Source organism: Peromyscus leucopus, chromosome 10, assembly GCF_004664715.2.
Source record: "Peromyscus leucopus breed LL Stock chromosome 10, UCI_PerLeu_2.1, whole genome shotgun sequence".
Taxonomy (NCBI): domain Eukaryota; kingdom Metazoa; phylum Chordata; class Mammalia; order Rodentia; family Cricetidae; genus Peromyscus; species Peromyscus leucopus.
The window spans coordinates 67823529-67838847 of record NC_051071.1 but is presented as its reverse complement, the minus strand read 5'-3'; the positions used below and the strand labels follow the sequence as shown (position 1 = coordinate 67838847).

The window sequence follows — 15319 nt, the reverse complement described above, 5'->3', positions numbered from 1 at the left end:
TATCCTTTAAAAATAATGGTAGGCATTTCCCCCATCTATAAAGTGGAAAAACTGTCAGAGAGAGATGTAGATATCTGAGTTGGTCAACACAACTAGGAAGGTCAAGGCTGGGATTTATATTAATCCTGGGGCTGGAGTGATGACTCAATGGATAAGACACTTGACCCCCAGCATACTTGTGGGGGTGTGGTGTAAGAGCCTGTCTATAATTCCAGGGTGGGACAAGTAGAGGAGGGGAACATGAGGTGCAGGCAGAGATCCCAGGAGCACGATGGCTAGCCAGATTTCGTAAACCATAAGCTCTGGGTTCAGACCTTTTCTCAATATAAAGCCTGGAGAGGGTCAATAGGAAAATACTGAAATCAACCTAAAGCCTTCAAACACAAGTCATCCATACACACACACACACACATACACACACACACACACACACACACACACACACACACGTACATACGTTCGTCAAATAAGTGATACAGAATTAATCCTATGTTGACTGAGCCTTCATCAATGCCTACTTCTTGCCAGATAAGAATTTTTTGTCAGCAGAGTTGTTATTAGGTCAGTGTATTAAAAGGTGGGTTTATAAACATATGGATATATATATATATATATGTATGTATGTATGTATTTTACTTTCATCTGTATTTTTAACAAATACACCACTATCCAGAACATTTGCTTCTGAATTTATTAATTTCTCCCCAGCTAATCTAGTTCTCATGTGGAACACAAAAGTAAAGCACTTGCTGAGTATATATCCAGCATAAATATAAACATAATAATAATTAAAATGAATCATAAATCTGCACTGTGAGTGACTCTAATGTTTATCTATTTTCATTTACAGGAGAAGAAATATTTTTAATACCATTTGGGGGACAAATAAGTAAACTTTAAAATTACCTATGCAAATTCTTTGAAATTATGGAGCTTTCAGGTAAAATATTTTAAAAGCTTTCCTTGGAAATTATATTTCATTAAAAAAATAACTATTCAGAAGTTACGTTTCATGGAAGTCTCTATTAACATGCCAGGTAAGACTGGTTGAAAATTAAAAACGCAAAGGGAAATACACCCATCATGCCCACTCTGATATCCATACCTTCCTTTGGCAAGTTAGCTCATGGCTCTTGATATCATGATAGCCAGCACTTGAGTTTACCTTCTATTTCTTCCCCTTCACAGGACCTCTACTAGCTGTGTAGTATGTCTCTCAGAAGCTCACCAGCACTGCTCTCACTCAGCTCCGTTCATCTGAGGCAAGTATCCAGTGTTGGATGACTAGCAGTAGGTGGGGGCTGAGACATAGGAAGCAAAGAAGATGATTTACCTGACAGTCTCTAACATGTCTCCTTACCTCATTTTTCAGGACTTCAAACTGAAACTGAAACCTTAGGAAAACTACTAGTCAGAAGATAAAGCCAAGTCACTCAGGAACACATTTGGTTAAAACGACTCTTAGCTGGTCAAGAACGCACCATTGGCCCCACAAAATGGTGCAATCTGAAGAAACAGGAGCTTTCTGAGAGCAGGTATGAAAGAGACATAAAAAGACCTCCACTTTCATAAACTAGTTTAGTTTCTGCCTTCCAGCTACCTCATGGCTTTGGAGATTTTCTCCCTTTGACTCCAGGTCTGTAACTTTAGTATTGACAAAGAAAAGGCCCCAGGCATTATCTCTGCCATTTATACTATTCGCTCCAATAAAACCATAAGCTGTATAGCACAGTCATGAAGGACTGTATTGTAGACAGTTTTAAAAGGAGCAGCTACAAAAGATACAAATTATGAATACATGTACACACCAACATGTTTTAACACAAACAAGATAATTACATACATGTGCAAGCTGGCTATCCATCTGAACAATGTGCTGATTTCCAGACACTGGCAGTATTTTCCATATAAGCTATAATTAACGTGACTAGCCTCACCACTGTAGCGTCGAAACTTCCGGTTTGTTTAATGTTACTATATTTCCTTTCACAGTCAAATTTAGAATGCTTTATTAACAAAATAAACAGATGTGGTTTAATTTACTTGCTTTCTCCCTGATGAAAAATGAGTATGTTTCAATAAAGCTCTAGGTGGTTTTAATTATGAAATAATTCTAGGCTCGCTATAAGTTAAACCTATTTTGTCTATTGAGCCTCATGTTGACTTCAGTATTAATTAGGGCTATATTTTCTACCCTATAAACTTCAGGCTAAACAATAAATACTGAAAAAAGCAGTATTCCTGTATTATCTAAAATACCCCAACTGAAAAAGAAAAGACATGTGATACCTTCAACAAAAAAGAAGTATATCCCTAACAAGCAAAAAGTCATCGTGTTATAAAACGTTATGAGCTATACTTAAGAATGCAGATGAGATGTAACATATTTAAAAATCTTCCCCTAGTTTTAAAATATACCATTCTCATCAGATAGAATATCCATTTTTATATTTCTGCTTCAGTAATAGTCATTTTGAAATACTTAAAACAACACGATAACAAATTGGTATCTTACTAAGAGACTGTATTAGTCTGAACCTGTGATTAAACTATTGAGTCATTTACTCAACCTGTGTATGCATACTTACTAAAATAAAGTACCAAACCTCCAAAAATAAACTAAAAATAGTAAAGAGTCTTCAAAACTAAATAAATATAGTAAAGTTCCTATCTGTAAGGAATCATAAATACATGGGTACTATTTTCTTTCTCCAATTTCTAATGTCTCCTTCCCATCATGATCAATATTTTCACTAGTGGCCACAGTTATTTAAAAGATATCAGGCAAATGGATGTAACTAGAAGAAAAAAAATCATTCTGAGTGAAGTAACCCAGACCTAGAAAGACAACTATGGTATGTATTCACTTATAAGTGAAGAGTAACTGTTAAGTAAATGATAATAAAGCTACAATCCACAGATCTCTTTGGGAAAGGGAATGTAGGTGGACTGGGGGTAGATGGAGACATGAGTGGGAGAGATCAGGGAGTGGAGAGAGACAGTATTGGGAGAGACAGCTGGAATTGGAGGACTTTTGAGGGGTGATGTGGAAACCTAATTCAGTGGAAACTCTCTGAAATCTATGAGGGTGAGCCCAGTGAAGGCTCCTAGTAATAGAGGATACAGAGTCTGAACTGGCCATCCTTGGTAGCCAGGCAAGACTTCCAGTAGTGAGCTAGGGTTGCATTTGGTAGAGTTGTTGGTGAAGTTCTTGCACTAGGGATTCCCATGGAGATCCCTAAACAATCCAGGCTCATGCGTGGACAGAAGATCACTGTCTTAAAACTGACAGCAGGGCCCCATTGTTGAAGACAACATTTACACAACTCATTGGAAATAGAGAGCTCAAGCTGGTGCTTGCATGGAGCCTTGACCCCAGAGTACTCTGCAGGCTATGGAAAGAGAAACCTGGACACCAACCCAGCCACAAAACCCTCCACCTACAATATTATACTTAATATTGTACTTAAAAGACTACTTAATAGGCACATGAAGTTGCACCACACTTCTTTCATAGTGAAGGGGATTCAATATCCATTATTAGCTGCATACGGTGTTACACACTTGTAATCGCAGAACTCAAGAGGCTAAAGCCAGAGAGTCAGAGTTCATGCCCAGCCTGAACTAAAGAGTGAGATTCAGTTATCTATGAAAAGAAAAAAAAGTTAAGTATTTCACTCACAAGGGTTACATATTAAATCATTACAATTGCTAAATTTGAGAGATCTTATCATACTTTAAGAGCCTGAATAATTCCATGCAATATTCCTTAGTCAATTTGTAGAAAGTTATCCAAAAAAAAAAAAAAAAATGGAAGAAAAAATATGACCTGCAGATACATAGTTCCTAAGTACTGTTGGCTCTAGTATGGGTCCAGTCATTGTCTCCTACAGCATAATAAAAAATTACCTGTATGATTAGTATTTGCTCAACCTTACTACAGACAATATTCAAGTTGAGAATCCCTTGTATGTCAACATTTAAAGATTTTCCTAGCTAAAGGGTTAAAAAAAACTGACTCAGAATTTCTCATTCTGATGGCATAAGAAAAAGTCATATAACTCTAAATGACTACCACACTATAGTATAAATTACAGTGATGCTGTAAAGATAATTATTGCTGTAATGTATGTCCTTATAATCTACTGTATAGTATATAATAGTCTAAATGTTGCAAATGACCAATCAAACAAAATTATTTATGTCAGTTTTGAAGTTTGGTAAAATTATAATTATCTTATTGAACATAAATTGGGGAAAAGAAAAAGATGATATGAAATATAATAAGCTAACATTTCTGGGATGTTAATATTTCTCATTGATGAATTCATATATATTTTAGAGGGTTTATGCTGAGTAACATTTTCATGGAATATATATGCTCAGTAACATACATCTGAGCCTATGAAAAGAAAAAAGCTCAAAATCCAGCAACTGAAAGGAAGATGTGGCTGTTTTAAATTAGTACGATTCCTCTTATATGGTACATGCTGAAGTCTATACATCTGTATAAAATAGTTCATATAGCTAGGCATCAGGAACTTTGTTTATGTGTATATACATAAGCACACACATATATATGTATATATATATATATATATATATATATATATATTTCCTTAACTTTTGCATTATTTTTCAACCCTCCTGCTCACCAGTGTCTTGGATAAAGAAGTATCCTCAAATGGCAAATTTTGAATAGCCAGTTTTCAAACATGAAAAAAAAATCTCACTAAAGTGCCTGCACTGTTCTTAAAGTTTATGAAAAAACTCTAGAACTAGACCAAGAAATAGATCTCAGAAACAATTTTCCAATTGAGCCTTCTTATATTCATGCCTCTACACAAAACAATGGGAGCTATTTCTTGACTACTTTAAGCAGTGTGGAAGACATTATTTGACCACAAAGATATCCTTTCATTATACCTTTTACAGCTCCTACTCTCAAGAATAAAGAAGCCAGATATTTACCATCCTGTATCAGGGCAAAGCATTATTATGTGAGCTGACTCTAATCAATGGGTCATGAGAGTCCTTCACTGGGTAACTAAGAAAACAATCATATACTCTACCATACTCTTGCCAGTGAATGATGTCAAATCAGGCCCTCATACCAAGATACCTGAAAGCAATGCCACCACAGATTAAGAAAGAATTGTCCACCAAATGCATTAAAAGCATACAGGACATCATGAATGCAGCCTGTGGGGCCACACAGAATCCAAATTATTTTTGACATCCCATTAAGAAACACGTGCCCTTTTAATTAACGTCTTTGTTAACTTGGTCTTTAGTAGCACATTTAAAAATGTTCTACAACTAAAACTATTTATTTGGTGAGATAAAAGTATCTTAGTGATAGGGTGAGAGATGTTTCCGAGAGGGGAAGGATACTTCAGGCACACATCACAGAGCAAGGTGTTCCCGGTAAAACCTACCCTAGACAGTATACAGGAAGGGACACCCTTCTCCTAGCAGCCCCAGTTGAAGGGAGTCCAAAACAATTTCTACTTTAGTGAAAAGCAGTAGCCTACCCAAGTTCAAGGAACATGGTCTCTTGCCTGCTAAATAAACCCGCCATGCAAAATGCATTTACTGCTGGTGTGCTATTCTTATACAATGAGACAGGCTTGCAACGTTTTTGATTGCCAAAGCAAACAGAGGTTCTATTTATCAAAAATAAAGGAGAAGGTGGGTGGTGAAGAAAGAGTAATATGCAGATGAAGGAAACAAAAGGAGGAAAAGAAAATGTATATAAAACTATTGAATTAAAAAAAAGCAATGCATTTCCTGAATTTGAAATACAATCCCCATATTATGTATCTAGAAATTATGAGCAAGAAAGAATATTGAAACTTCATTCTTGTTGCTTTTTTTTTTATGGGAGTCACAGAGAATGTCAAGAAACAATATGTTTTTAAATCAGTGAATGTAGTGAACCCCACACGGCTTCCATGAACAGGGAAGAAATAATATTAAACTGAATCACCGTGCTAGCTAGCCTAGTCTCCCAATTGCTGGGTAATTATATTTAATTTGTTAATTTGCCTCAAACACATAGGTACCACTTTAAGGTCAAACAGAAATTTTCTCATTATTTAATGAACTTCTACCACTATCTTAAGATATTTCAATAATTTCTATAAAAGCAAAATTTACAATTTGCTCCCAGAAAATTATAGTGTCTGCAAGAAATAAGAATTCTTTTAAAATATCCTTGCTAAGGGAAACTAGTTTTCATGGCAAGATGAAAATCTTAATTATTGAAAAACCATTAAGCAGGTAGCTTCAAACTCCATTAAAAAATAGATTCCTAAGATTGGCATAAATCTGTCATTGTAAACCACGTACACTATTCTATGGGTTTTAATGGCTGAGCCAAAAAGAGAAATCAAGTTTTAACTTGTCATATTTTAAAAATACACCATATTCCAATGCCAAGATACCAAAAAAAAAAAAAAAAAAAAACAACAATTTACCAACAAGATTAACTTCGTAGCTAAACAAATTGAAGTATTTTAATATATTTAAGCTCCAGTTGTGTTATTTAAGGGACCCTGAGCAAACTAAACACTGTTCTCCAGTTCTCTTTTGAAGGAACTCTAGAAGACGAAGTAAGGCAGGGGAGGAGAGTGAGAGGAGGAAGGAGGGAGGGGGAGGGAAAGGGGGAGAGGGAAAGAGGGAGGGGGGAGGGAAAGAGGGAGGGAGGGAGGGAAAGAGGGAAGGGGGAGGTCCATAAGGAGGAAGAGGAAAAATGAAAGCTGAAGGTAACAAGGAAAGGCAAGTGATTTTTTTACAATTGTTTCTAGTATCAGGACTCGTCCTCTCTCTATTTTATTTAGTACCACACTAAATAAATTCACATTCACAGAAATGCAATAAGAGTGCCACAAAGACAGTCTTGCAAAAATTAAGGGTTTCTAGCATAATGCCAAAAACAAAACAAAACAAACAAACAAATGAAAAACAAAACAATCCTAACCGTTTAACCCCCGAGAACAAGATAAAACAAACATAATTAAAAAGTTATTTTTTTCTATCCTGAAAACAATGAGTAACCGTCATAATGGCCACCCCTGGGGCATATTGTTGAGCAGGTAACACAGAAGAGCTCTGGGCATTACAGACAGTGGGATTGTACAGTGGACCTGTAAAGCAGCTGTGCTTAATCAGGGTTTAAAGACGTGGAGACCAGTGCTTCCTTTCTCCCTTAACCTAGGATTAGAGTCTAGGAAAGGAAAACAAGCAAAGGAAGCCCTTGAGAGAGACACACCAAAAAACATATTTCTTTAAGTTTAACATAAGGAAAATCATGAACTGTTTCTGCTTGCCCATAAATCATAACAACTGTGCATATCTCTTCCCATATCTCATCCACATATATGAATAAATATATGTATATATGTTAATTCATATATATATGAATATCTGTATACATGTTTTACCTTAAAGCTCCAAGCAGTAACCCAGATGAAAACTATAGCCCTGTATATACGCTCAATCATTTATAAATAAAGATGTTGCAAATTTACTTTGTAAGCTAAACATGTAATTTTTAAAAAAGTTTCCATATGCTAAAAATTCTGCCATAGTTACCATTTAGAGTCATAATCTTTTAATTTGTAAAATACCCACTGGCAAATTTGTAATAAAGTACTATAAACCCAAGGTCATTTTTTTTTCTTTTGCTTGAGCAAACCATCTTTCATTTCTTTCCCCAAACCATACTCAAAAGCTATAGCCAGCAACATCACAAACACAATTTTTAAATAGTAAAATGATTAGGCAAGTTATGACAAATGATTAATGACATTAATACAATACATGGGGACATAGAGATGGGCTTAAATGGAAATGAACTTGAATGAGACGAAGAAAGAAACAGACGAAGGGGAAATGAAAGCAAGATGGTAAAAAAAAATCACAAGCCATATATTTAACAGCTCATAATACCAAGGCTTCTTCTTCTTTTCCTTCAGTTTTATAATATATCCTCTATACCCCAGTATCATGCCATTTTACCTTTAGTCTAGGTATCTTAAGAAAAGTATGCAATGCTTTGAGGAGAACTTTCCCATTTGACCACGTGACACAAAAATGAACTCACAGGTAGGTAAATCAAGTTTTAGCTAGCTCAACAGAGTCTCTAGAATTTCTGCAAAAATTTAAAATATACTTTTAGGTACAATATTGAAATTTCTTGAATGATTAAAAACACTGATTACAAAATGAATGCATGCTTGTAGACCTTTAAAAAAGATCTATTTCTGGATTCACCATTCATTCACATGAAGCTTTATAATGATTCAGGTGGTGAGACATCTTGATAATGAGTAGGCACCACGCGTTTATTAAGGTTTGTCACTATTGTGTACCTATAGGTGTAGACTTTATTAGTTAAGTTAGATAAATATAAAACAAGCAACTGGTCTTTGTTTCTTGTAGAAGTAGACCTAACATAGATGAATAACCTGATGCTGATATTTCAGAAGGGTAGTTAGTGATCTCGGTGGTTAAGGGAGTTGGCTTGGCTATATGCATTAAATATCTGATTCTCTAAGATTGTGTTGTAATATGATGCTGATTTCTGGAAGGTGTCTTACAATGTCAATGTACCAACACATTGAGCAGTTGAGCGTAAGAGATTTGAAGTTAAGGCCATTTATGCATCCCTTCATTTTAGTTCAAAGGAGATGAAAAGAAATTGGTTTGGATGTGTTATTTCTTCAAGGATAAACATTCAGAATACAGTAGGTCAATTATATTCCAGGGTCCCAGGACAGGAACACAACCCTGTGATTGCATGTACAAGCTGGTCAAGTTACATAGCTAAAAGACTGAAAAAGGAATGCCCTGGGATGTGGACCCTTGACTATGAATCATTTCAAGGTAAAGAGAGATTAAGGACTGGTGCAGTCCTCCCCAATTTGAACCAAAAACCAAAGCAGCAATGAGGTAATTATAGTAGTTCAATTGGTAGTAAGTAAACTACTCCAGGCCTTGGAGACAAGCAAGAAATTAGAAGAATCCTGAGGATAAACTTCAGGCTTTGGCATCTGAAATTTCTCTAACTTAGCAGTAATCCATAAATTGTAAAAAAAAAAAAAATACTATGGTTTTCTTTCCTTTCTCCATGAACATTCGGTCAAGGCTGAAATATTCAGGGATGAACTCCATTGTATTTTGGAAAATTGAAAATCTATGCTCTGCCATTTTAAAAAATTAGTTACAGATACAAAGGTCAGTGTCCCTCTTTTCTGAAGAGTAAAGAAGTTAAGGAATTTGTGATCAGGCCTGAGAGGGCAGATTTCACAAAGGCCACCAGCAGGGGAGTAACTGCTGAGAAAGAGTAAAGACAAAGCCAGGCAGCAAAGAAAAAAAGAAAAGAACCAGAAATGACAAAACACAGCCTCTATTGGTGAGCGATACTGAGATGAATCCCTGGACAATGCTTATTCTTTTATTAATAATACATTTCATTAATTCTTTGAGAATTTAGTGTAATGTAATTTGACTATTTTCCCATGCACTTCTCCCCATAGGTACCCCTAGGTCCACCATCTCTTCCCTAAGGATGCCTGAAAAAGCCATGAGGAACCACATTATTTTATATTGACTTAAAGTTACATATAAACACATCCATATATATGCATATATACAAATACACACACACACACACACACACACACACACACACACACACACACACATTTACTTGAAGTTACACTACTTGATGTGACCATGTTCCTCCCCTAAACTACAAACTGTCCAACAAAACCCTCAGTATCAGGCATAGGAAACCTTTACAGTTGTTAGTAAAGGATTCCAAGAGACTCCCAAAACAATAGAGGCTGTTGCTGTTGCCCTTGGTTGCCTTCCAGAACAGGAGAGCAAGACCCTAGTGCTGAAGGAACTACACACTTTAAGACACAGGACTTGGAGGAACTAATCTACATCTGACCTGGAAGCTGCTCCTTAAGGACTCGCTCTCACAGTATTGAAAGCACTCATGCAAGCTGCCAAGGCAGAAAAGTAATCAATAGTCCTATCCCAGTGTAAGGCCTGAGAACCACAATGGCCAAAATGGATTGATATCCTGAGAGGTACAATAGGAGGCACTTATATCCTGGGGTTAACCAACAGCTTCCTACTTGGATTTCAGATCTATTCAAGTAGGAGGGAATTTGTGCCCGGTACCATAAACTTAGCCAACTACTCGTGGACTCTGGAGGAGAACCCACTACTTCCACTTTCCTAAACTAGTAAAATTTCTACCTGCATCCTAAATGCTTATCCTTATAGCCATGGGCAAATGTAGATCTCACCCTTTATCAAATAAGTGTCTTTTTGTAGCAGATACCATTGCAGAGAGCCACAACTAGTTAAGCCACAGACCACAACTGACTGTGGGTGAGAGTGCCCAGTCCCAATAAAAACATTTACAACACAACCCTTATATGTAAGGCTCAAGAAATATCTTGGAAGAGGGAATAGAAAAGACTATAAAGGCCAGAGGCTAACAGGACTGCTGTGAGATTAAGTCTCTTCCCAAAACTAACAACAACAAAACCCAAACAAACAAAATGATTAGTTCTAATGGAAAACTACTGTCAGTCATTGATTCTTTGATACTATGACCTGGAAAACTAATGGGTTTTGCTGGAATCAAGCAAAACAGGCAAACATGTGTTAGCTTATTTGCAAAGAAAACGTGAGCAGAGAGAACATGGTAATGTTTTTAATTTTCTAAATTATAACATTGCAAGAGTGACAAGCACTCATGGTGTCATGGCCGTATCTACAAAAAGTATCTGACTTCAGTGATAAATGTACAGGCGTTTGGTCTCTTAATATACCATGTGCCATAAAAACATATTCAGAAAGAAGGACCATAGAGACAATAAAATTAAAGAACTGAGACATGATTAAACAAAACAGGTTTGTTATGAAATTTGAGAATTTGAAGTACCTTTTATTGAGGAACTAGTTCACATTTAAAGTTATTCATTGAACAACAAAACTCTGAGTCTGTCAATCAATGAACTACTGACTACTGCTCACCAGGACTGGGCCTGAATCTTCTAATATAACTGTGGGTTCTGGGATCAATGCTGAATCTCAATTATTGTCGAATTTCTACATCAGCTTCTGTTTGGGAATTTGAATTTGTATCATTTTAATCTAGTGTCTTCAGTAAACAGTTCTAGGTATAGTAAGATAGGATAGAATGTATAAATATTGGAAGTAAAAAGGCATTTACTATGTTAAATGTAAATTCTGCTGGGGTCTTTTTCATAAAACCACAAATAATCCAAAAACACAAAAGTGCCTCAAAAATATGAAATATGGACAGTTATCAAGGATTTTAAAATGCTCTATCAAACTAGTGTTCAGTCCTCGGAAGCCAGCTTCTCACTGTAACACACACACACACACACACACACACACACACACACACACGGAGGACACGGACACGGACATGATAAAAATAGATGATAGGTATAGGTAAATGATACATAGATAAATAAAGATGGATAGAATATTTAAATGGTTATTAATCAATAACAAAATAGCCAAATGTGGATTTAAAGTACATTCTGAAATCTTACTATGGAGTTCTAAATTTAATCTTGTGAAAGTAGTCATTAAACATAGTCTTTAAGCTTATTTTTTGATAATGTTTTAATGGAAAATGATATATCCACTGCCAGCACTGTAGGAGGAAATCTATACTCACATACTTGTATTTTTTTTTTCGTTTTTTGAGACAGGGTTTCTCTGTGAAGTCCTAGTTATCCTGGAACTCAATCTGTAGACCAGGCTGGCCTTGAACTCACAGAGATCTGCCTGCCTCTGTGCTCCGAATACTGAGATTAAAGGTGTGTGGCACCACTGACCAGCTTCATACTGGTATTCTTTACAGGGGACCAAAGACGATTAGCAAACATTTTCAACTTGATTGGACTTAGAACCTCCCATGAGCCTTATCTCCAGTGTTAGTGCGAGGGTGTTTACAGGGTGGCTAAACTGAACAAGGAAGATCCACCATGAATGTGGCAGAAATGTGTCCTGGGCTGAGTTCCCAGACTCAATGAAAAGGAGAAAACAAGTGAAGTGCCCACATTCATCTCCCTCTGTTTCCTAACTGCAGGTGCAGTATGACTAATCACTCTATCAGCCACTCTCCAAGCTGCCCAGGACATTATGGATGCTATCCTCCAAAGTTGAGCCCAAATACACCCTTCCTTCCTTAAATTGCCATTGTCAGACATTTTGTCACAGCATCAAGAAATGAACTAGTAGGGCTGGAGAGAGAGCTCAGTGGTTAAGAGCACTGGCTGCTCTTCCAGAGGACCTGGGTTCAAGTCCCAGCACCCACATGACAGCTCACAACTATCTGTAACTCCAGTTCCAGGGGATCTGACACCCTCACAACCATGTACATAAAATTAAACAAACTAAAAATGGAACAAAACATGAATCTGGGGAAACATCATTCTGTGGTGGTATTCTAATTGTACGGAAATGTGATTTTGATTGTATGTTAATAAATAAAGTTGTTTGGGGGTCAGAGCTATTAGAGCCATAGACAGAGTGTGGCGGTGGTGGTGCACGCCTTTAATCCCAGCACTTGGTAAAAGAGCTAGGAAGATCTCTGTGTGTTCAGGGATACAGCCAGCATTGGAGACATATGCCTTTAAGACCTGGGGGGCTGTACATACAGGCAGTGACGAGGCAGTCACGTGTTTGGGTTTACAACCAATGAGAAGGCAGAATGACTAGGAAACGACTTACACACAGGGAAATAGCTCTCTTTCAAGAAGCTGGGACCACCGCAGGAAGAAGGGTGAGATTTTAGCTCTGAGCTCTGACCTCTTGGCTTTCTCTTTTACATTGGTTCTGTGTTTCTTATTTAATAAGACGGTTGGTTACATCTACATCATTCTTTGTTAAAAAAAAAAAAGAAAAGAAAAAAAAGAAATGAACTAATAATACACTACCCACGAAGCCTTTTATCATTCAGACAGAGAATTCTCTAGCACACTGATGAATTAGAAGTGATAAAGTTATTTTATTATTCGTTATTTTATTATAAATTTCCTTATTAGGTACAAAGGCAGCACTCATTGCATTTTAAGCTGGAACGACAAAATGAAAATTAGGTTGGATATAAATCCTAGAACTAAGTAATCCAGAGGCTAGGAGACAAGCTCTTGACCTGTACAAAAACCAAATTACACTGAAAAGACACTTTAACCCTTAACACTCTCTGCTGTTCTTGTATAATAAAGCCAAATTAAAATAATTTATTTTTTCAAGTTGATGTCATGGTTCTGTCTAATTACACTGCCTTGTACAGAAGGACAAGTGAGGAGGAAGACACAGTCAAGGTCAGCCTGATTTACAAACAGATATCTACCGATTTATCTCGCCCTATTTGCTCCCATGGCCTTAAGGCATTCGGAAGGAATCAAAGAAAAGAAATATCTGAGTCGGAAGATTCAAAACTCCAAATCTTCCTCTGTTTTATTCATCTCTTTATCCACCTTAAGCTTCGTCCAGGATACAAGTCCCCAAGGCCATTCTTAATTTAGTAAAAATTAACAATTTCTACTCTTAAGGAAACATAGCTATCCTGGAGGAGATCAGTTCTGAAATATTTAATGCCTCATCGGAGAATAGGATCTTACATGTGAGAGATTTTACTCATGAGGCACCAAACATTAGGTCTGAGATATATATACTGCCAGATTCACAACAAATGCAAGCTGAAAAATGAACAGGAAAACAGTACCAACGGACAAAGCCCAGACCCTCCATTTGAATATCATAATTTTTTTGGCCATGAGAACAGCACACTTGGAGGTAATATAATTCAAACAATTCAACTTTTAAAAAATAAACAGAAAATAGCAACATATTACCTTATAATAAACTAACATGTGCTGATTTCTGACATATTTATGTATAAGATTATTAATACATAAGATTATTAACATCAGCATTTACTTGAAGCTGTAAATACAAGTAATCTTTAATATAGAGTATTTGAGAGCTTTCTATATTTTTCTATGAACGTGTTTCATTAAAACATGCATTTTATTGGTGCTACATCTTTCTTGGTCTATACAAGACTATAAATATTTTACAGATAAGCACACGTAAGTTTTCCACCCACAACTTTAATGCCTTCATAGGATTCTAGCAGGTGTATCAATTACAGTAGATTGAATTCATATCTTTCTTGTTGGACACAGAAGTTGATTCTAAAATCTTCTTAAAATATATGTATTTATTTGAATGTGCCTAATTGTTCCCTTTGTAAAAGCTTCATGATACACCTGAAGTCATTAAATATTAACAGTTTTCAAATTTAGAAAGTGAATTTCCTTTGAAATAATTTTCTCATGAAAGATAACTTTCTGATAATAAAAAGCTATTATTCTTAAGGGAAATCTTAAATCAATAGTATCTAATATGTAATATATATCAGTAACTGCTTAAATAACGTCGGCTAGAAAAAAGCACTCAAGCCAGCTGCGGTGGCTAACGCCAGCACTCAGGAAGCTGACACAGATGACAGTGAGCTGAAAGTGAAACGTCAACAAAGCTGAATGGCAGCAACCTGGTCTAAAAAGTGAGACCCTACGTAAACAACCCAACCAACAAATAAAAAAGGGACAATAAAGGGCACTTACCATAATACATCTACAAAAACCTCTTTTACTTCCAACATGTTATCAAAAAAAGAGAGTAAGAGAAAGAAAGAAAGAAAGAAAGAAAGAAAGAAAGAAAAGAACTAAAAATCCTTCAAGTTCATTTGACAGAGGCAGAAACTATTTGCTTTTTTTTTTTTTTTTTTACTAAGAATACTAAGATCAGAGACTCAACAGAGCATTCTCAATCCCTCAAATACAGTGGAGTCCTCAGAATGTATTCATCTGAATTAGTACACGTGATACTGCAATATTAATCATTTCCTCTACCCAAAAAGTAGTTAGAACACACCCCTATTCTTAGTTTACAAAGAAGGAAAGTGGATTATGGAGGTAAAATAGCACAACCATGGTCATTTGGTGACAGAATCAGTATAAGACCAACATCCATTACATTAAGTTCCTCAATCCAAGTGATTTTGTCGTGGGCTATCATGGGTAAGAAATGAGAAGATGTGGGGATGGAGAAAATTTCAAAATAAAAACATATATACCAGATGGATAATGAAAGAAGAAAAATCATCAGAAGAAACATACCAAGTTCTCAAACCAAAAAGTAAATCCATGAACAAGCATGACAATCTAGCTACAGGTGACCCGGT

At 36.2% G+C, this 15319-nt stretch overlaps 1 protein-coding gene across 30 annotated transcripts in view; it reads right to left on the bottom strand.

Annotated features, from left to right (window-relative positions):
• Adgrl3 (adhesion G protein-coupled receptor L3) overlaps positions 1-15319 on the bottom strand; it is a 744444-nt gene that overhangs the window by 650622 nt on the left and 78503 nt on the right. Inside the window, exon 1 of one of the 30 annotated variants that reach the window (XM_028894545.2) lies at positions 1229-2229. The exons of the other annotated variants lie outside the window; for them this stretch is intronic. The gene's annotated coding sequence lies outside the window, so the exon portion shown is untranslated. Of the gene's footprint in view, positions 1-1228; positions 2230-15319 lie in introns of those variants that run through there. 30 annotated transcript variants of the gene reach the window in all.